This window comes from Artemia sp. Qi Xiang Cuo, chromosome 17 (assembly GCF_049724085.1).
Source record: "Artemia sp. Qi Xiang Cuo chromosome 17, ASM4972408v1, whole genome shotgun sequence".
Classification (NCBI taxonomy): Eukaryota; Metazoa; Arthropoda; class Branchiopoda; order Anostraca; family Artemiidae; genus Artemia; species Artemia sp. Qi Xiang Cuo.
In genome coordinates this window covers 23,763,077-23,784,467 of record NC_142810.1, presented here as the reverse complement: position 1 = coordinate 23,784,467, position 21,391 = coordinate 23,763,077, and the positions used below count along the sequence as shown (strand labels likewise).

General features: G+C 34.7%; 1 pseudogene; it reads right to left on the bottom strand.

Annotated features, from left to right (window-relative positions):
* Positions 1–548: 548 nt before the first annotated feature.
* Positions 549–19,302, bottom strand: LOC148942020 (uncharacterized; annotated as a pseudogene).
* Positions 19,303–21,391: the final 2,089 nt, after the last annotated feature.

Sequence of the window (21,391 nt, the reverse complement as noted above, 5' to 3'; positions counted from 1 at the left end):
TAAAAACGTACCAATAGCCAACTATTGGTACATATATTTCTCGAGTATGAAACATTATATTTCTCGAGTAAGACACACATGACTAAGCAAGCGTGCAGCACGTAATTACACTGGTATCCTATTTTTATGTGTAGGCCTAAAATAATTATAATCTGCACTGAGACAAAATATTTCATATAATTAGACGCTTCTGTACTGATAATTTCTTGTTTTGGATAATATCCATCTTAGTTAGGACATGGGTCGATTTTTCATAGAAAATCCGAGGGCAAGCACGCCCACAACAGATTAAAGTCTGCATAGGCTTTGAGTTCCTCCCCAGGCTTCCCACAAAACGTGGTTCAACACCACTTGTCGTTTTCAGTCAACCACGAGCTTCCTACCTTTGGTTATTTTTCCCTGATCACCGACGTTTTGACATCACTTGTATTATATATTTTTTTTTCATTAATATTTACTTGGTTAACTTCACTTGCACACTGTTAAATTTATTATGGTGGATCACTAATTGATTTTAATAAGGGATTTGAAATTTGTCTTTACATTAATTAGGAATATTTCCATCTGTCAGGTTTTTTAACCGTTCTGCCTGACTGTGTCGTTATTTTCTGCTCTGTTTCTTGCGGTTTTTTCTTTTTCGGTTTTTATAGCGAAATAAGGTCAAACTTTTTGTATTTTTTTTTCAAAAATTCTTGCCCTTTTAATTTCGTTTGTTTCCCGTGTGCGGCTGCTGAGGCCGGTCTTGATTTCTCTATTTCTTTAGCTACTGTATGGTCTGATTTGCCGTAAGACTCTTCAGAACTAGTTTCCGACGAATCCGGATTAGAACTTTTAGAGATGGCACTTTTTGAGGTATCACCTGCCCTTCCTTCGTAAATTTCTACTCCTCTGGAAGTAGAAGGTTTATTCCCTAGGTCGTCGTCTTGAGTCTTCAACTCGGGAGATTTGAAAGATTCTTGGGAGCTTTGGGAGGAATCATGAGTTTTTGCGGGATTCCTCCATTGTTTGAATGCCATATCCTCAGGGGGATGGGGCATTTTTTGCACTAGGGTTTCCCTCCATGAAGTCCACTGTTTAGGTTTGACCTTGGATACAGTTATATCATGAGGATGACCTTGCTGGTCATCCTTGGGAGTTTTATTCTCGGGTAATGTACTTTGTCTCGTTTTTATGGGAAAATTTATTAAATCCATAGCCTCTCCCAGGTTTGTTTTAGTTAAATTTTTGGGAGGAGTTTTCTTTACAGTATTACTGGGGCTTTTTGCGGCTCTATTTATTTCCTCCTGTAAAGACAGGGGTCTTTTTAACGGAGTTACAGGGTAAACCATATCGTCTGGAAATCTTTTGGGGGGACATGGGGTCGAAATTCTATCGGGGAAAAATTGGGTTTTTGGGGATATTGTATAATCTAAATCTCCTGCGCTCGCCGATGAATAACTTTTTGGACTTTTTGGTGTTTTTGTTTCAGGAAAGAATCCTGGTATTAGGGATTTTTCTTAGGAACAACTAGATTTTTCATTGCTAAAAATTCTTCAAAGTTTTGTTCATCACTGTCATTCTCGAAATAGTCTTGCTTGAAATTAAAGGGTTTTAGCTCTGCCAATCTTGACCTAGGGGGCTCATTTTCTGCATCTGACGAATCAGTAGAGGAGGGATGTGATACCCATCTCTCTGAAAATTTGGCTCTTTTTATTCGGCTAACATGCGCCTTGTAAGTTCTTCCACTATCGGGGTTTTCCATTTTAAAAGTATATTCGTTATCGTACTTTTTGACTATTCTGTACGGTCCAGAATATTTGTTGGAAAGCTTTTTTCCTTCCGTTTTTGCTTCGTTCTTAAGGTAGACGCAGTCTCCTACTTTGAAATCTATACTCCCCTTTACTTTGGGTTGGTTTCTTAGCTCTTGGTTTATTTTACATTTTTCCAGTTCTTGCCTAACTATTTTATAAGTTTTCCTCATCCTATTTGAGAATTCTTGTTTATAATCTTCTGAGTTGTTATAATACTGCCGAGATTCAATAATGTCATCATACGGGACTTTAAAATCACAACAAAAAAGTAAATAAAATGGATTGTCTTTGGTTGTTTCTGAATAAGCAGTGTTGATTACGTTAGTTAAATAAGGTAAGAATTTATCCCAGTCGCTTCTATTGTCTTTTGTATAAATACTTAAGACGTTCGAAAATATTTTATGCCTCTTTTCTATTTTACCATTAGCTTGTGGGTGGTACGGGGCTGTCACCATTTTCTCTATATTGAGAAAACTCATTAAGTCTTGTTACTTTCGAAACAAAATGTCCCCCGTTGTCACTCAAAATTTTATTAGGAATGCCAAATTGTAAAAATAATTTTGCTAACACCTTACTGGTGGTATAAACAACTTGATTTGTTAATGCATTTGCAAAAGTAAATCAGGAAAAAGTATCTATACCCAATAGCATACCAGTATGGTCTCTGCTGGAAATAGGCAAGGCTTCGCTTGTTCCGCATAGGTCATATGAGATGATATCGAAGGGGTACTTTGCTATTGGGACCCTCTCCATTGAAGAATTATGATAAGCTGGAGGGATTTTTCTTAAGTTACATGCTTCGCATGTACTTACAAATTCTTTAATTTTTGTCATTGCAGATTGTACGTAAAAATATTGTTTTAACTTATGGAACGTTTTCATAACTCCTAAATGTCCACCTATATCTGAATGAAAATATTCAAATGCAGGCCCTATCGAGTTTTGTGGTAGCACAGGTATTATTGAAGTTTGGTTTTTGCTTGTCTCTGAAGTCACGATTCTACGCAGTACCTCTTCATCAAAATCTTAGTAAAAATTATCTATCTCTTTTCTAAGAGTTTTTAATTTATCTGGTAACGTCTCATCATTCACAAAATAATCAATTAGTGCTACACACATTTCGTCCTTTTTTTGCTTTCTTTTTGTATTTTCCAAAGACAAGTGACGATAGTTGATTTTATTTTCTTTTACCGTGTGTTTGACTTTGTTTTTCTTGCATCCATGTTTACTCTTGGCATTTATAGCGTTAACTTCGTTTTCCTCAGTTTCCGACGGAATATTTTCTGGGTATCTACTCAAAAAGTCACAAGCTGCATTTTGTTTACCTTTTAAATGTTCAAATTCGTAATCTAGGTCTTGGATTTTCATAATACATCTAGCTAGAATCCCCGTGAGGTTTTTAAATGTGCGCAGGTAGTGCAAGCTTTTATGGTCTGATCGTAGTATAAATTTTCCACCAATTGAATCATTTCTAAATTTGTCGAAGTGGTTGATAATAGATAATAATTCTAAATTTGTGGCGGAATAACTACTTTCGCCTTTTGATAAGGTTTTACTCGAATAGTATATAACTTTTTCTATTTGTTTTGTTTAGGCTTTCCGTCTAGAGGATTAGGGTTTTCTACCGGGATTATTTGCGAAATAATTGCCCCAATGTCTTTTGAACTAGCATCCGTTGTAACCACAAATCTTCCGTTTTCGAAATCAGGGAGTCCTAATATTGGTTCAGAAGTGAGTGCCTTTTTGAGACGGTCTAGGGACGTTTGAGCTTCCTGGGACCAGGTAATATAATGGGAGTTCCCCTTAGTTAATTCCGTGAGGGGTTTCGGAATTTGGGCATAATTGCGTACGAATTTTCTAAGGTAGCCAGTAAGACCTAAAATTCCCCTTAATTCTTTCATAGTTCTGGGGGGCTTGAGGTTTTCAACACATTTTATTTTATCAGGGTCTGGGGATATCTCTCCCTGGGTTACTACTACTCCTTAAAATTTAATTTTAGGTTGAAATAAATTTACTTTCTCAGGTCAGCATTTTAAATTGCATTGCCTGAACTTCTCGAACACCTTGGCTAACGTTGCTAAGTGTTGTTCAGTGTTTTCTCCCGTGCATACAACATCATCAACAAAATGAATTATATTCTTTAATCCTCTTAACAGGTGCAATAGGGGTCTAAATAGCGCGCTTGAACTTGTTTTCAGTCCAAATGGTACTCTTAAGTACTCATATGAACCACATTCAGATGCTGAAAATGCAGTTTTGTGGACATCATTTTCGGATATTTTCACTTGGTGGTAGCGCTGGGTAAAATCCAAAGAAGTAAAAGTTTTGTTTTTTCTTGAAATTGAGTCAAGAATTTCATCTATTCTTGGTAGAGGAAATTTATCGCTAACTACTTGTTTGTTGAGGGCTCTATAATCTATTACGAGTCTAAGATCTCCATTCTTTTTTAGTACTAAGATCACTGGTGCACTATACGGACTTATACTTGGGCGTATAATTTCGTTTTTTTCTAATTCATGGATTTTATTTTTTAACCACTCTTTGTTCTTATATGGCACACGATATGGCTGTTTTGCTACGGGATTACCAGTCGTTAAAACTGAATGTTCATAAAATGGTATTAGCCCGATGTCATCTTCAGATGCAGAGAATACATCCTTAAAATTCCTTAATAATTCGCATAATTTTTTCTTAAGTTCTAAGGCCGCAATATGAGTCCTATTAAATTTGTTTGAAAGTTGTGATTTAGTTGAAGCATATTCTTTATGTGAAGTTTTAAAACCGTTAACTAGGTTTCTTTTAGAACTTTCCCACCTATTTAAATCATTCTCCGTTAAAACCTGGATTTGAACTAGACACGTCCCCTTTTTAATTGTAATTGTATCATTTTCGTGATTATTAGTTACCCAAATAAAACTTTCCCCTTTGTCATAAGATATAATCTGTTCCTCGCATAGCAGATTTTCGGGTATTTCAGATGGGGTCGCAAACTATATTTCTGATTTGCTAATCACTGGCTCAATAATCTGTGATATTTGAATTTTTTGCATCGTTTTGGGAGGGATTTTTGTTTTCCTTATCACGAATCTGTAATATTTCTCTTTATTTTCATTATTTATTAGATTCATACTGGTGCTATGCTGTGCCATTGCGGCATCTTGTGGCGTCACGTTGGGTTTTATTATGTTCTTCCATAACTATGCTATTTTCTTAATTTCGTTTGACCTGTATTGTCGTATATCTCCTATTTTTATTTTTGCAGATTCAATACTTTTATAATTTAATTTTCCTTCATTTATGAAATATCTCTCAGGGTAATTGAACAAATTTCAAATTACGCCATGTCTTTGCAAGACATGAGGTTCAAAATATTGCGACATTATACCACCAGAAATTCTATTTACTGCTATTGTGTCTTCGCAACCTCTGTCATAATTTCTTTGGGTATAAATTTCGTCCCCTATCTTAGCTGGGTAGACATACCTCTAATGGGCTACGTCTCATATTATTCTTTTAGACGTTAGAAAATTTGTTCACATAATAGTTTCATATGAGAAATTGTTGCATATAATAAAATTTTGTCATAAAGGTTCTATTGTCTCTTTTTATGTTTAGGCCAATTAAACCTTTTGCATTCAATTTCTGACCTGTCACACTCGTTAAATTGGGATTATCAGGGTTCCTCTGTCGCCTGACTTATAGAGGCAACATATTGAATACACTAGAGTTTATGATATAACTTGTTGAACTGGATTCAGTGAAAGACCTAGCACAGGACTTTTTTACACGAAACTAATTAATTAGTGTTAACTGGTTATGACAGCAACTACAATACAGTACTAATAGTGTCGTTCAATCGTAAAATAGTTTTGGCACTTCCGGGGTACTTGTTCCTGTTCTGAAGGGCCAGACGTGTGTCCATAAGGATTTGTTTCATGTTTCTGTGCATTTAACAGATCTTGAGACCTATGAGTTTCCGTATACGTATCTAATTTACTTACATAATTTTGTCTTCGCTCTGTATTATTACGGTAACATGAATGTCTCGTGTCGGTGCCGCTTGCTGGCGTTGACTGCCAATGCCGTTGGGTTGCAAAATTTTCATTTCCCATTGGAAAATTTTCGTAATTGCGATATTGCAGCCTTACCTTAAACTGGTCATGGAGAGTATTTGGATTTTGACACAGATTATTTATTTGTCTGTTCGGGGACGGGCTACAAAAATTTTGTTTGTAATTGTTGTAAAATACTACGTCGTTCGCTCCCCCCTGGCTGTAGCCTTGAGCACGACTGGTGCTAAAATTTTTTCCGCAAAACAAATGATTGCCGTAATTTTGCGTATTACCGACAGCAATTCTTGGTATGCGATTGGGGACATAATGGCACTCTCTCGCGATATGGCCTACACGATTACAATTTAGCACCTTATTATTGTAGGGTTATTTCCGTAATTAGATTTTTTAATGGGCTGAAAACGTACTGTTTTCTGCCTAGCGGTTTCTTGCGTTCAATTTCTTTGTGGTATTGGGGAGTTATCCCTTGAAAAGAAATTGGGGGATGCCTGATCGCCCTTGAAGATTAGGTTCACGTTTGAAGCGCCTAGGCTATTTATTTTTGCTTTACTATGATTAGCAACCATCGTATCAACTTCGATCAATCCCTCTACCTCCTGAACTGCAAGATCCAACGTTTGAATATATTTGGATATTACCATTCTGTATAGTTTTGGGGGTAGCCCTTGCAAAAAGGTGTTTAGTATGACTTTTTCATACAGTTGTCCTGAACGACTTCCGTATTTTGCCTCTACAGAAATGCGTGTATTATCCAGGAATTGTGTAATATTCTGCGAAAAGTCAAAGTTTACTGTTCCATGTTTTAATTTGTTTATTGAATTGGTTTCTATAAACCTATCTTTGAATGCTTTTAACAAGTCGTCAACCGTATATATTGGCAAGTTTGCGTTATTGCCTATCGTCTTTTCGATCTGTTTTATAAAGGTCATGGTTTGGCCTTTTAATCGTAGTAGGAGCATGTCTTTTAACGCTGCTACGTTTGTTTTTGTTAGTTGTACGAACTGGGTTAATCGGATATGAAATTTGTCAATATCTGATTGACCATTGTACTCTGGTATAGACTTTGCTCTTTTTATATTTTTCGTGACTAACTTCTGCACTATTAATAATTCATTAAGTTCGTCCATTTTTTTTTTTTGAATCAATTGAAAATAAATTTATTTTTACTTAACCTATTTTGGGGGAGGCTATTATCTCCTATGAGCTATAAGGGTTTTCCTGTCGTAGCTTAGCGGCAATAGGCCTAATCACTTTGCTTATATGTCTGTATCTCTCCAATAATTAAATTTAAATTACGAAGTTTTTATGGCCTAATTAGTTCGCAGTTTTCCTCCAATTTCCGAAACACGCCATTTGTAGCGATAGTAAAATTAGTATTTGTGGCGATGGAAAATTGGTATGGCTGTACTAAGTGTGGTGCTAAATACTGACCACGTCAAAGGCAATATTATAACCAAAGGTCGTGAACTTACACCTTGTAATTTCTCCGATAGCGCCGCTTATAGCGCCGGAGATTGTGCCAACAAGGCCTGCGCCACACTCACTTATTGGCTGAAAATGAAGTGTACAGCCATGTAAACGTTACCTCTTTTTCTCGAGCTATCTGGAGATCCGATTCCCTGGGAGCATTTACCTTGGAGATATGCGAACTAATTACCTATTATCAGACTAGATGCAGACATATAAAATGAAATAAACACAGATAAAAAAAGGCAATAGATTTATTGAACTTAAATGCTTAGGTGCACAGCATTGGGTCACTCGAATTGACAATAACGGTGACAAGAATATAAGAATTTCGTCTGTGTGATCTTGACTCTAGTTAACGATTTCTTCCAAATCTGATTTACGAATCCCTTCAAATCTGATTTACGAATCCTTCCAAATCTGATTTACGAATCATCTCAAAAAGTACTTTTACTCCACTATCGAACATCGCTTTTCAGTCTTACGTCATGATGACTGGCTCGTAATTGGCGCGAATGGTTCAAGGATGCAAACCATTCGTCCAATAAATTCTTTTAAATATTTTTGATGATTCAAGCGTTCACACGGTTTTTGCCATTTAAACTTCCTTAGAAATATTGTACGTAGCATATTTTTTATTACTCACTCTCTTAGCGAAATCTTAAGCCTGGATAGCGCTGTTCTTTGTCTGGGGTGACTGCACTTTTTCTCTTTGCTGATTAAGGACTTCATTTTTGAAACTAGGTTTAACTTAATTATAGGAAATCGGAATTATCTTTAGAAAGAAGGAACTTTAGTTTGGTATTTTAAATACATCGCATTTTACTCATGGTACCCTCTGGAAGAGTTTTTATCTCACACACGCACTCAATATCCTGGCATTAGGGTATAAAGGCCTTGAACACCCACAATATCGATGCAAGAATTAAGTATCTCTAGCGCATAATGAATGTTCAACCATATCAGGTGTGGTTGTGACCTAGAGTCCTAAAACTTTGAAAATGAGAATACAATCGAAGTTTAGTCTCATAAGTGACAAAGATACAACTGAGAGTAAGTCGTAATGTTAAGTTGAAGCTGATGTATCAAATACATATTCATTGAACCGTATCTTTTATTCACCATCCTAGTATGACAATAAATAAAAGGCTCCAAAACCAGCTAAGTCTGAAAAACCTAACGGTGCGCACAAAGCCAAAACACCAGCACAACCCAAGCAAGCACCGGACCTTTTCAACCACGTAGTTACTTACAGAACAGAAAGATTTTTATCTAGCCGTCAAGATATTCTCAACTACATACATGCAAATTTTCAGGTTGGCAATGATGCAAAAGTTGTTAATATGCATCTAAAGCAAGCTTTGAATAGTTGACTTGCAAATGTATTTGTTATAAATCCAAAAGGTACTGTCGTAACTGGTTATTTAAAGATTTCAAAGACTTTCGAGGACGAAAATCCCATTAGTTCAAAGTCAACAAATACAACAGAGCAGAAATCCACAGTAACGAAAACAGACACACCTACTACATATAAAATGTAAAAGAACGAAAAAAAGTTTGAAAAAACTATGTATAATAGAACTTAAAATGAAAAGGTTAAAAAGAAACTCCCAGTTGACAAAGAAGCCGTACCAGAACATAACTAGAAAAACCAGACTATGTATCCTATAACAAATGCTCACGCAAAGAAAGTGGCATCTAAAAAGACATTAGCCAAGAAAGCAAAAAAAGTAATTTCCATAATAGGTTATCATCTACTACAAAAAAGCCCTTTTAAGGGCTATGAAATCAAATGCTCGAATCTCGAAACTTTATGTTCAGAAATTTCAAATTATATTTATTTTTAAATAGATTTGCTAATACTCAATAATAAATATTATTCATATTATGTTCACGCATCAATAACTATATACAATAATTAATTTATAACTATAGGGATATAACATTCTGAAAAGAACACTCTTCCTGACTAATTGTGACGGTTGGCTCGTAAGGTTCAAGCTTATTAATAAAGTGGCAACAATTATCAGCTTAAAACGAACGAGTCATTGCCAAAGGGTTGTAGCATCACATAAAAAGTGGTTTGTAATTGGCAATTTTTTTTTTTATATAAAAGTTTAAATAAGATGTTCTCTATTAGTATAATTTCCAATTAATTTATAATCCTTAAAAAGAAATGGGTCAAAGAGAAAAAAAAATCACAATTTCTAAAAATAATGTCCACAGCACCCGGTTTTCCCAAGCGATCACCCATCTAAGCACTGACCTGGTCTTACGGGTTTTGAAGTTCACGATCTGACGACACTTTGTACTGTTCACGGTGATTGACAGAGGTACGTTTAAGGATTGTATCATAAGGATTAATTTCCCAAAAAACCAATAAGAAACATCATGACAATTCATAGATTCTTTAATAATGGTTTTAATAATACCGAAGTAAATAGGTAATAACAGTAGGTGTATTTATTGTTTTTAATATCTTTTTATTCTGAAACAAAATGGCTAGCACCCAAAATATTTCCAACTTCGATGACTAGGCTACCCTATTGGCATTTACCCTATTATCGTACAATAAAGTCATATTAAGGTTCTCTGTAATACTGTGAAATAATAAATTTTGTATTGTGACTACACTAAAAGACGATTATGCTCATTGATAGTAGGTTTTTGTATATAGTAAGCATACACTAAATAAGATCCATTTGTTAATCGGTACTTTTGAACTTTAGGTTCCTATTTCATCCCGATCAAAGACACATACAAAGGTTTCTTGTCTATAATTTATTGGTTTTTAAGAAAAATATCTCGCTCACCTCCAGTAAATTCCTGCCTTTTGTTACTAGGTAAGTCTTAGCTGGTAACTCTTATGACCTATGTACAAAAGAACACGACATGACCATTAACTCCACCGTCACCCTTCCGTTCGTTCGCGGGGGGCCGCTCTCCCGTTGTATGCCCCCCACCCCCATTTTCGTACGTTCATTTGCCTTAATTTTATATCTAGGTCCGTCCCTTTTGGGCTATTTATTTTGTTTCTTTCAAATATTTTGGTGACATTACACGTGATTTTTTTTTATTTGGGTTATGTTATTTTTACAAAGCTAGTTTTATTAACTCCTTTGGCGCTTTTTCAGTTTTCTTTGGTAGAAGGACGGATTGAATGTTGGGAAAAACGCCTCCTTTGGCAGTGGTAACCCCCGAGAGGAGACTGTTCAGTTCTTCGTCGTTTCTAATGTCAAGCTGAAGGTGACGAGGACTGATACGCGTTTTTTTATTGTCCCATGCAGCATGACCAGTACGCTCAAGGACCTCGGCAGCCAACTATAAACTCTCTGCGGCACCATACACGTGACTGTCTGAATCTTCTCGATTCTAAGTGGTGCGCTTCATCTGAATACTTAGGCACAGTAAAACTGTTACGTGGAGTAATGCCGATTTTACGTTTCTTTGTCTGTCCCTTTTCTTTACCACCCTTTCCTCTTCCTGTGCGGGCTTATTTGATATATCCATCACTTAGAAACAAATTAGGAAAACAAATAAATGGTTCATGGTCTTAAAATGCTACAGCGCCATTAATTTATACTAGCAACCCTCCTTGTTTATACTATATACTTGAATTGAATTTATACTTGAATTGAATTTATCAAGTATTTTGGGCAATAGTTTGCATCAAGACTGGGCTGGCAATGCGCGTCGAACAGGGAAATTTTCAGACATATCTTGAAAAAAGTAGTGAGAACTTCTCAAATGTGTGTCAAACAGGGAATTTTCAGACATATCTTCAAAAAAGTAGTGAGAACTGGTTCTTTATCTGGTTCTCACTACAATTTTTGAAGATATATCTTCAAAAAATTATCCGTTGATTTTTAATTGAATTTATCAAGTATTTTGGGCAATAGGTTGCATCAAGACTGGGCTGGGTAATTGTAGACAGAGAAAAGCCAAGACAGATAGTCCAAGTAATTGAGAGGCAAATGCTTAAATGGCTGGGGCACGGGTAAATGGCAGGAGTATGAATGACTCTCTTATTGGACACATATTTGTCAGGTTAGTTTTTGGAAAGGCATGCCTGCCTAGAGTATAAATTGCGTAATGAATTGCGTAAAGAGTATAATAGAGTAATGAAATAGCTTTATTTCATTTTTTTAAGGTTAATTTAGACGAGGTTACGTGCGCGCACGTAACTTCGTCTAAATTGACCTTAAAAAATGAAATAAAGCTATGTCGACTTTGCATGGTTATTGTATATTGAGCAACCTCCGCTCTGTCTCTGATTGGTCCCTAAAAATGGGTGTTGTCTAAAAAACTAGTCTGGCTGAAAACGTGGAGTTTTCGTACTGCTCACTTTTTGCAATGTGTAGGAACCAGTGGGGAATCCCCGCTCGTTTGGAAAGGTGCCAGGGAAAGGCATGCAAATAGCATGTAGTTTCAAAATGTGTTTAATCACGTTTCTTGAATGAAGTATGTGTACTGTATATTCAAGAGGTGAAATCAATAAAGAGCTTGTTACTCACTTACAAATATTTTTATAATTTCTTGAATGAAATTTCCGTATTGTGTATCCATGAGTTGACTTCAAGAAATAAATTGTTACTTACTGAGAATTTTTTCATAATTTCTTGAATTAAATTTCTACATCGTGTAGCTAGGTGAAAATTGTTTGTGACAATGAGAAAAAAGTTACTTACTTGCGATTTTTTCATAATTTCTTGAATGAATTATCTGTACTGTATATCCAATAGGTGAAATCAATAAAGATTTTGTTAATTACTTACAAATATTTTCATAATTTCTTGAATGAAATTTCCGTATTGTGTATCCAAGAGTTGACTTCAAGAAAGAAATGGTTACTTACTGAGAATTTTTTCATAATTTCTTGAATTTAATTTCTACATGTTATTGCTAATTATACCTCCTCGACAGATATTTTTATGGCTCTAACAATTGTACTCTATGCTTGTCCCTGAGACACGATGTGGCTTTCTCATTATTTCTCTATGGCCGGTTATCGACACTGCCTAGTATTTTCAGTATTTTTTACACAGTGGAACGATAAACACATAACTAATATCTCTAAAAAAGTGAAGATGAAGCATTTTAAGAACGTGTGTTCACATGATAGTGTTATTGTAGCATTGAATGCTGACAAGGAGAAGTATTTAATCTATGAAATAAGTGCAAGTGGTAGTACTATCGGAAACGTATGCGTGCATTGTCATGACAGTAAGGAACTGAATTTCTTTGGAGTACCAAAAAAATTCAACTCTTATGATGGTGGATATGCAAGATTGAGATATCCGGAGATGATTACACTCAAAGAGAATGCCAACATAAAAATAACAGTTGATAAAGAGGGGCATCTTCTTGCTAGTGCTTGTGGTAACATGTTACCCAGTGTTAAACCATATCGTCAGCTTTCGGGTATTAGCATTCAAACGAAAGCAAAGACGAAAAGAAAGGCCTACTCTTCTACTAATATCATAAACCATATCCTGTCTACGTGCCAGAACTGTTACCTGTGTAAAAATAGTGTGATAATAGACAGTGAAATTGCTAGAAAATAAAAAGGGCATTGGCAGAAAATATCACTAAGGAATATAAAGATGAATCGATGAAAAACAAAATACCAGCAAACGTTACTGCCATTGATCAAACAGTCAATGAATCAAATAATACCAAAGACGAAAAGCATATTGACCCTGTCGATGACACACCTATAAAAATTGTGTATGAGTCAAAATGGAATAATGATTATTCTACTGATTACGAACTAAGAGAAGACAATAGCTATACTATCAAGAGAGTACATGGTGAAGCATTTTACGGAACAGATTCAAAATATCCAAAGTTATTCAATTCTACATGACATTATTTCATTAAAAATATATTATACCTTAAATTCTTATGTATTCATTATTTTAAGAGTAAGCTCGCGGATTGAACATCAAGAATGTCTTTTAAAACATAGGAGATATAAGAAAAAAAATTTGAAAACATCATATATTAGTTATATACGTTAACATATCTAAAGTCTAGGTATTAGAATGAATAAATTCTCTATCGACATCTATTGACAGATACTTGGGATAGCATTGACAAAATCAAAGTATCGTAAGTAGCAAACTCTTTCTTGAATTCAACTGATGGGATTTCTCGAATTAAATATCAAAACAATAAAGAGTTTATTACTTACTTGCGATTTTATCATGATTTCTCGAATTAAATATCTGTATTGTGTCCAGGAAGCGAATTCAAGAAAGCTATTGTTACTTACAATTTCTTAACAATTTAATTAAAATAATAGAACTATTCTAAATAATAAAGACAGTTTAAGCTTAAATATATTTATTGCTTAAACTTAGTAAAAGATTTTTTTTTTTGAGAAAAAAAAACACAACAACAAATGTTTACATAAAAGTTAGTACTTAGAGTTCACTCTTAAACATCCACAAACGATGGTCTCATGATATAGAATAGTTTTTACCATATCTTATGGATTTATCACGATCAGGTATGCTCTTAGGTATCCACTGTGCGAAGAACCTAACCTTGTCTTCAGGATGGTGATAGCCCCCTTCAATTTTAGGAAACTTAAACTCGTCTAGATTGAAAAGTGGGATCCTAGGGTCACACTTTTTAATTAAAACTTTATCGTTAGGCACACTGCCCTTTATGTAGAGCGCTTCAATATCGACAAATCTGCAAATTTCACTGACTTCCTTCTGAAAATTTCTCTGTTCCCGACCATCATTTTCAAGCGGTGTAATCACTCTATTATAGAATCCAAGTCTGTTTATATGACGTAATGTAGTACTCCACAAGCTTTTATCATACTCAAACATGTTATAGTTCACTAGCCAATGATAACAGTTAATTTCTTCGAGTTCCATAGACAATAATAAAAATGCACATTCAAATATAACACCATAAGATGATTTTTTCAAACTGATAAATTCTGTGTCATACAGTCCTATCATCTTGGAAGTTATTAATGTAGTTGTTAAGTAGAAAAATACTTCATCAAACTTTTATACCTTCGCTCAAGGTTGAATGGAGTTATGGGTATGTGGGGATGAGCCCTAAAACCATCTGAATTCATTGTGGGGAGGAGTCATAAAACCCTTGGAAGTCTTTGCGGGGAAGAGTCATTGAACTCTCGGTATCTATTTCAAACCCCGTAAAGCTATTTTAAAAGGTATAACAATTATTTATTTAACAGAAATCCTCGCTTTTTGAACGAACATCATGTAAAGAAAAAATCACACGGAATAAACCGACAGAGCCCCTCAAACCCCGTAAAGCTATTTAAAAAGGTATAACAGTTATTTATTTAAAAGAAATCCTCGCTTTTTGAACGAACACTATGTAAAGAAAAAATCACACGGAATAAAACAACTGAGTCCCTCAAACCCCGTAAAGCTATTTTAAACGGTATAACAATTATTTATTTAACAGAAATCCTCGCTTTTTGAACGAATAACATTTAAAGAAAAAAATCACACTTAATAAAACAACAGAGTCCTTCAAACCCCGTAAAGCTATTTTAAAAGGTATAACAATTATTTATTTAACAGAAATCCTCGGTTTCAATTGAACGGAAAAAATATAAGAATTATTTATTTAACATAAATCCTCGTTTTTTGAACGAACACAATGTAAAGAAAAAATCACACGGAATAAAACGACAGAGCCCCTCAAACCCCGTAAAGCTCTTTTAAAAGGTATAACAATTACTTATTTAACAGAAATCCTCGCTTTCAATTGAACGGAAAAAATATAAGAATTATTTATTTAACAGAAATCCTCGCTTTTTGAACGAACACCATGTAAAGAAAAAATCACACGGAATAAAACGACAGAGTCCCTCAAACCCCGTAAAGCTATTTTAAAAGGTATAACAATTATTTATTTAACAGAAATCCTCGCTTTTTGAACGAACACCATACAAAGAAAAAATCACACTGAATAAAACAACATAGTCACTCAAAAAAATTAAATCTATTTTAAAATTTATAACAATTATTTATCTAACAGAAATCCTCGCTTTTTGAACGAACATCATGTAAAGAAAAAATCACACGGAATAAAACAACAGAGTCCCTCAAACCCCGTAAAGCTATTTTAAACGGTATAAAAATTATTTATTTAACAGAAATCCTCGCTTTCAATTGAACGGAAAAAATATAAGAATTATTTATTTTACAGAAATCCTCGCTTTTTGAACGAACACCATGTAAATAAAAAATCACACGAAATAAAACGACAGAGCCCCTCAAACCCCGTAAAGCTATTTTAAAAGGTATAACAATTATTTATTTAACAGAAATCCTCGATTTAAATATAACGGAAAAAATATAAGAATTATTTATTTAACAGAAATCCTATCTTTTTGAAAGAACACCATGTAAAGAAAAAATGACACGGAATAAAACGACAGAGCCCCTCAAACCCCGTAAATCTATTTTAAAATGTATAAAAATTATTTATTTAACGGAAATCCTCGCTTTTAATTTTAAGGAAAAAAATAAAAGAATTATTTATTTAACAGAAATCCTCGCTTTTTTAACGAATACAATGTAAAGAACAAATCACACGGAATAAAACCACAGAGCACCTCAAACCCCGTAAATATTTTTTAAAATTTATAACAATTATTTATTTAAAATAAATCATCTTTTTCATTTTAACTTAAAAAATATAAGAATTATTTATTTAACAGAATTCCTCGCTTTTTGAACGAACAACATGTAAAGAAAAAATCACACGGAATAAAACGACAGAGCCACTCAAAACCCGTACAGCTATTTTAAAAGGTATAACAATTATTTATTTAACAGATATCCTTGCTTTCAATTGAAAGGAAAAAATAAAAGAATTATTTAATTAACAGAAATATTTACTTTTTGAATGAACAGAATGTAATGAAAAAATCAAACGGAATAAAATGACAGAGCTCATCAAACCCCGAAAAGCGAATTTTGAATCAAACACAATAAAATATATAAAAGACATCATCGCTGTCAATTGAACGGAAGAAATATAAGAATTATTTATTTAACAGAAATCCTCGCTTTTTGAACGAAAACTATGTAAACAAAAAATCACATGGAATAAAACGACAGAGTCCCTCAAACCCCGTAAAGCTATTTTAAAAGGTATAACAATTATTTATTTAACAGAAATCCTCCCTTTCAATTGAACAGAAAAAAATATAAGAATTATTTATTTAACAGAAATCCTCGCTTTTTGAACGAACACCATGTAAAGAAAAAATCACACGGAATAAAACGACAGAGCCCCTCAAACCCCGTAACGCTATTTTAAAAGGTATAACAATTATGTATTTAACAGAAATCCTCGTTTTTAATTGAACGGAAAAAATATAAGAATTATTTATTTAACAGAAATCCTCGCTTTTTTGAACGAACATCATGTAAAGAAAAAATCACACGGAATAAAACGACAGAGTCCCTCAAACCCCGTAAAGCTATTTTAAAAGGTATAACAATTATTTATTTAACAGAAATCCTCGCTTTCAATTGAACGGAAAAAATATAAGAATTATTTATTTAACAGAAATCCTCGCTTTATTGAACGAACACTATGTAAAGAAAAAATGCATTTTCTATTCATCTTTAGGCATTTTTCAAATATATAACAAATTACCCGAGTTAACAACTCCTTCGGACCTCCGAAATTGACCCCGACGCCCCTGGCACTTAGAAATGGGGGGGGGGACGAAGGGGACGTCAGATCCCATTTTAAATCGACAATACTTATCAAAAATCGCTTGTGTATTATACTGATCATATATCTCATTACCTCTTTTTAAATGTTAATCAAATAATTCTGATTATAATGTCTGATTGTTTGTCTGCTTTTCAAAATGTTCGTATTTGAAACTCTGTCAATTAACACTAAGCTGTAAATTGGGTAATCCTCTCGCAATAACAAGAGGCCTTGCAGTGATTAAATCTCAATGTCGACGACAATTCAATCAGATCAGAATAGTGTAAATGGAGTATCTTTTCGCAAATTGAGTTAGCTTCTATTTCATAGACAAAATATTTGAATTCATTTTATTCAAATCACCTATCAAGTTATCAAAAACTATATGAACTAGAAATCTGGTCTGTAAATTGTGTCAGAAAAACTTGTTTAAATTGACAATACTTTTCAAACGTTACTTGTGTATTATACAGACCACATTGGAGAGGTAAAGCTAGGTCAAGTCACAATGTCATTCTATATTATTTATATCCTCATTAAGAACATTCAGAGAAGAGTTACGCAAATGGAATACCTTTTTTGCAAATTGAGTTAGTTTTATGCGAATGATAAAAGTTTCGGCAAATCGAGATAGCTTAACGCAAATGAAATACCATTGATACCACTAAAAATAAATGCGATACTGAACGATTTATCAGATAGCTAAAAATTACAGGTTATTAACACATTTGACCAGTTTTTATTGGAATTTGTATTTTTTTTTGCCATAATAAAGATCATGGATACGTGTTTATTTTTTTTTTTTTTTTAAACTGGTATTTTTTCAAGCAAGCCCATAACACTTTGCAGAAACCCGTCTAGTAAGGCAAGTATCGTTCATAGTAATAGGTGAGTGACCCTGGTAAGCCAATGTACCGGTTAAACTGCACACATATCCATGTGTAATTCAATGTAGATCCAGTGGTACTAGATGCCTTACTACTGATGTCCCATAGTTTGGAGAGGACTGACAGCGCTGTCAACCAGTTCCCTCTACACTGGCGACCCTGCTGAGCAAGAGCGTTTAGTCAAGTTGAATTTGTGTAACGAAGGTGTGATTTTTGTCTCATTTGTATACTAAGCTGCACAACGGTCCTTCTCAGGGCCATGTAACACACTTAACGCTAAAAATCCTACATCTTCATATACATGAGGATAATACACCCGCTGCAAAGTAAACGGGTGTGCCTTCACCAACTCGCTCCGCAATAATCTGCTCTCAAATTGCTTTCATTGCTCCTGGCCTTGATTTACGAAATCGCGGGTAAACAAGAACCCATACTAAACCATTATAAAAAAAAGAAGAAAACTCTTCTATATTCAAAATCTCCTGTTTCGGAGGCAGGCCCCAAATTGCTTGTATAGAAATTAAGATCTATCGACGAATCGTTGAAGAGAATAGAAAAGGGGGCCTCGGCTTTTTCATGACATTCCATCGAAAAACATAGAAAACATTTTTATAGGCCCGTGGCCCCCATTGGGAGTTGTTCATTTTCTTGGGTATATTTGAATTTCTTAGGCTAGCCTAAATTGGCTTTTGTGCCAATTTATTTTCATTAGATGGTTTGTATCTTGTTGAATGCCAGGCCGAATCTATGACTCATATTTACAATAATTTGACGTATATCTGATTAATTTCGACCTTTTTTTGTTATTGTACCCCTTGAATCAGACCCTTATTTCCCCCAAGGAAAACGAGGGATGTTGAGCTCGCGGTCGTTTTTGTGTTTAAGACAGCGCTTTGCCCTTAAAAGGGCCGGGGGTTCGGACTCCTTAGCGGAGACTTATGTGCTTGCATATATCTAGACACGGAGACGTAGGGCGAATTGTCTCAATTAATGATTTTTTTTCACCATTTTTGCAGTAAGAGATTGCAATTTTTTGTCATCATCAAGTACAACTAGAGTCACTTCGCTGTATTCGTGTAGGGCCTTACCAGCCAAGATAGGGAAGCTATAGTAATTTTAAAAATCATTGTCACTATCCTGCAAACGCCACTCACAGGACCCTTTTCTCACTAAGAGTTCGGTACTCTTTTGACAGCGACGAATCTCTCTCAGGGCTACAGTTCCGGGCCTGTATCTGTGCGGTTTTTTTACCCCACCAGTAGCAGGAGCCGACTTACCTGCTGCCTTGGTCGCAAGCTGCTTTCTAGGTGCCTTTCCGCCCGTTGATTTTATTGCTGTTTGTTTTGTCCCAGCCATATTGATAGTTTGCCTCTCTTTAATAGAATGAACAAAGTAAAACAGGGCATAATGCATTATCGGCGTAAGCGCGCTATAAGAGATATTATCTGAACTGATTTTGGTTAGAGCTTGTTTCATTTAAAATAAACGTTCTTAAAAGGATTGTAGTTATTCTAACTAACAAGGACGTTTCTTAGGTTGCCTACGTTCTTGACTTACATAATACAGTTCTTGTCCCTGTTTTGCATGGGCTGTGCCCTTGAGGTGCACATCTAGCTCGTACAGTTCTTAGTGATACTATCCAAGGACTCACCAAGCCAGCTATCAGAAGACTGGCTCGCCGAGGTGGTTTAAAACGTATATCTCGCCTAGTTTACGAGAAAACCAGTGGCGTTCTTAAAGTTTTTCTAGAAAATGTTATTCGCGATGCTGTCACTTACACAGAGCATGCCAAAAGAAAGACTGTAACTGCCATGGATGTAGTTTACGCTCTGAAGCGTCAAGGTCGTACATTTTATGGCTTTGGTGGTTAATGGTTTCCAAATGCGTTTTAAATCGTCCCAGTCCCCCTACCCAACGGCCTTTTTAAAGGCCAACAAATTTATAAACACTTCCTCGCCCAGGTTTTATGAGCCTTTTTTTTTGTTGTGCTTTCAAAATGTCAGTAAATATTTTTTTTTTCTTTGCCCTTTTGTTACAATCAAGAAATTTTGCCTTCATATTTATCTATTTGAAAATCACAAGAATTATAGAGGGGGAGCCGAAATAATTGAATTATAATAACTGCCCCGAATAGCCTAAATACCAACTAAATATTTTATGAAACTCTAGCTCTAATGTTTTTTCCAAATAAAGCTATTGCGATTTATCGGTATAAAGAAGTTGTTTCAGGCCTCAAAATTTGGTATATTATCTTATTGCTTTAATTATGTGTTTTAATTGTATATGTATAATTAATTTATATTCGAAGTCGAAAACACAAAAGATTATACCTTATTTTTTCTGAAAACAATTGAATTAAATATTACTAGTATAAAAAAAAATTAGATTACAAGTGTACCGTGAGCAAAATGCGATATATTTAAAATACCAAAAATAAAGTTCCTTCTTCCTAAAGATAATTCCGACTTCCTCTAATTAAGTTAAATCTAGTTTCAAAACTGAAAAGTCCTTGATCAGCAAAGAGAAAAAATGCAGTCACTTTCGCAGGAAGTCTTAAGTGATAAGAGTGTGTCAACGTCTAAATCATCAAAAATATTTAAGACGTATTATTGGACGAAGGGTTCGCATCCTGGGGCCACTCGAGCCAATTGTGAGCCAGTTCTCACAGCGCAGGACGAAAAAAAACTACATTTGATAGTGGGGTAAAAGTGCTTTTTGAATATATTCGTAATGTAGAATCAGGACCATTCAGATAGAATTTTTTGGCCATTCAAGCTTGGTGATTCTTTCATTGTTGTATCTCAGTCACCGTTATTGTCATTTGAAGTGACCCATTGCTGTGCACCTAAATATGTAAGTCCCAATAAATCTATTGTTTCCTACCTGTGTTTATTTCACTTTATATGTCTGCATCTAGTCTAATAATAGGTAATTAGTTCGCAAGTCTCTAAGGACGTTCCCAGGGAATCTAATCTCCAGATAGCCCAAGAAAAAGAGGTCACATTTATATTTCTACATATTCTATTGTCTCCCATTAATTGAGGGCGGCGCTAGCCTAGTTGACACAATCTTTAGCGCTATAAGCGGCGCTATTAGAGAACCTATAAAGTGTAAGTTCACAGCTTCAGGGTACGATATTACATTTGACGCGGTCAATATTTATGACCACAATTAAGCCCAGTCTCTTTTCTTGTATAACCACAGCCCTAAAGCTTTCATCGCTACAAATGGCACGGTCGGAAATTGGAAGAGAACTCGCGAAATAATTACGCTATAAACTTTGTAATTTGAATTTAATTATTAGAGAGATACAGACATATAAGTAAAGTGATTAGGCCTATAACCGCTAAGCTACGACAGGAAACCCAAAACAATATCTCATAGGAGATAATAGCCTCCCCCAAAATAGGTTAAGTGAAAAAAATAAATTTATTTTGAATTGATT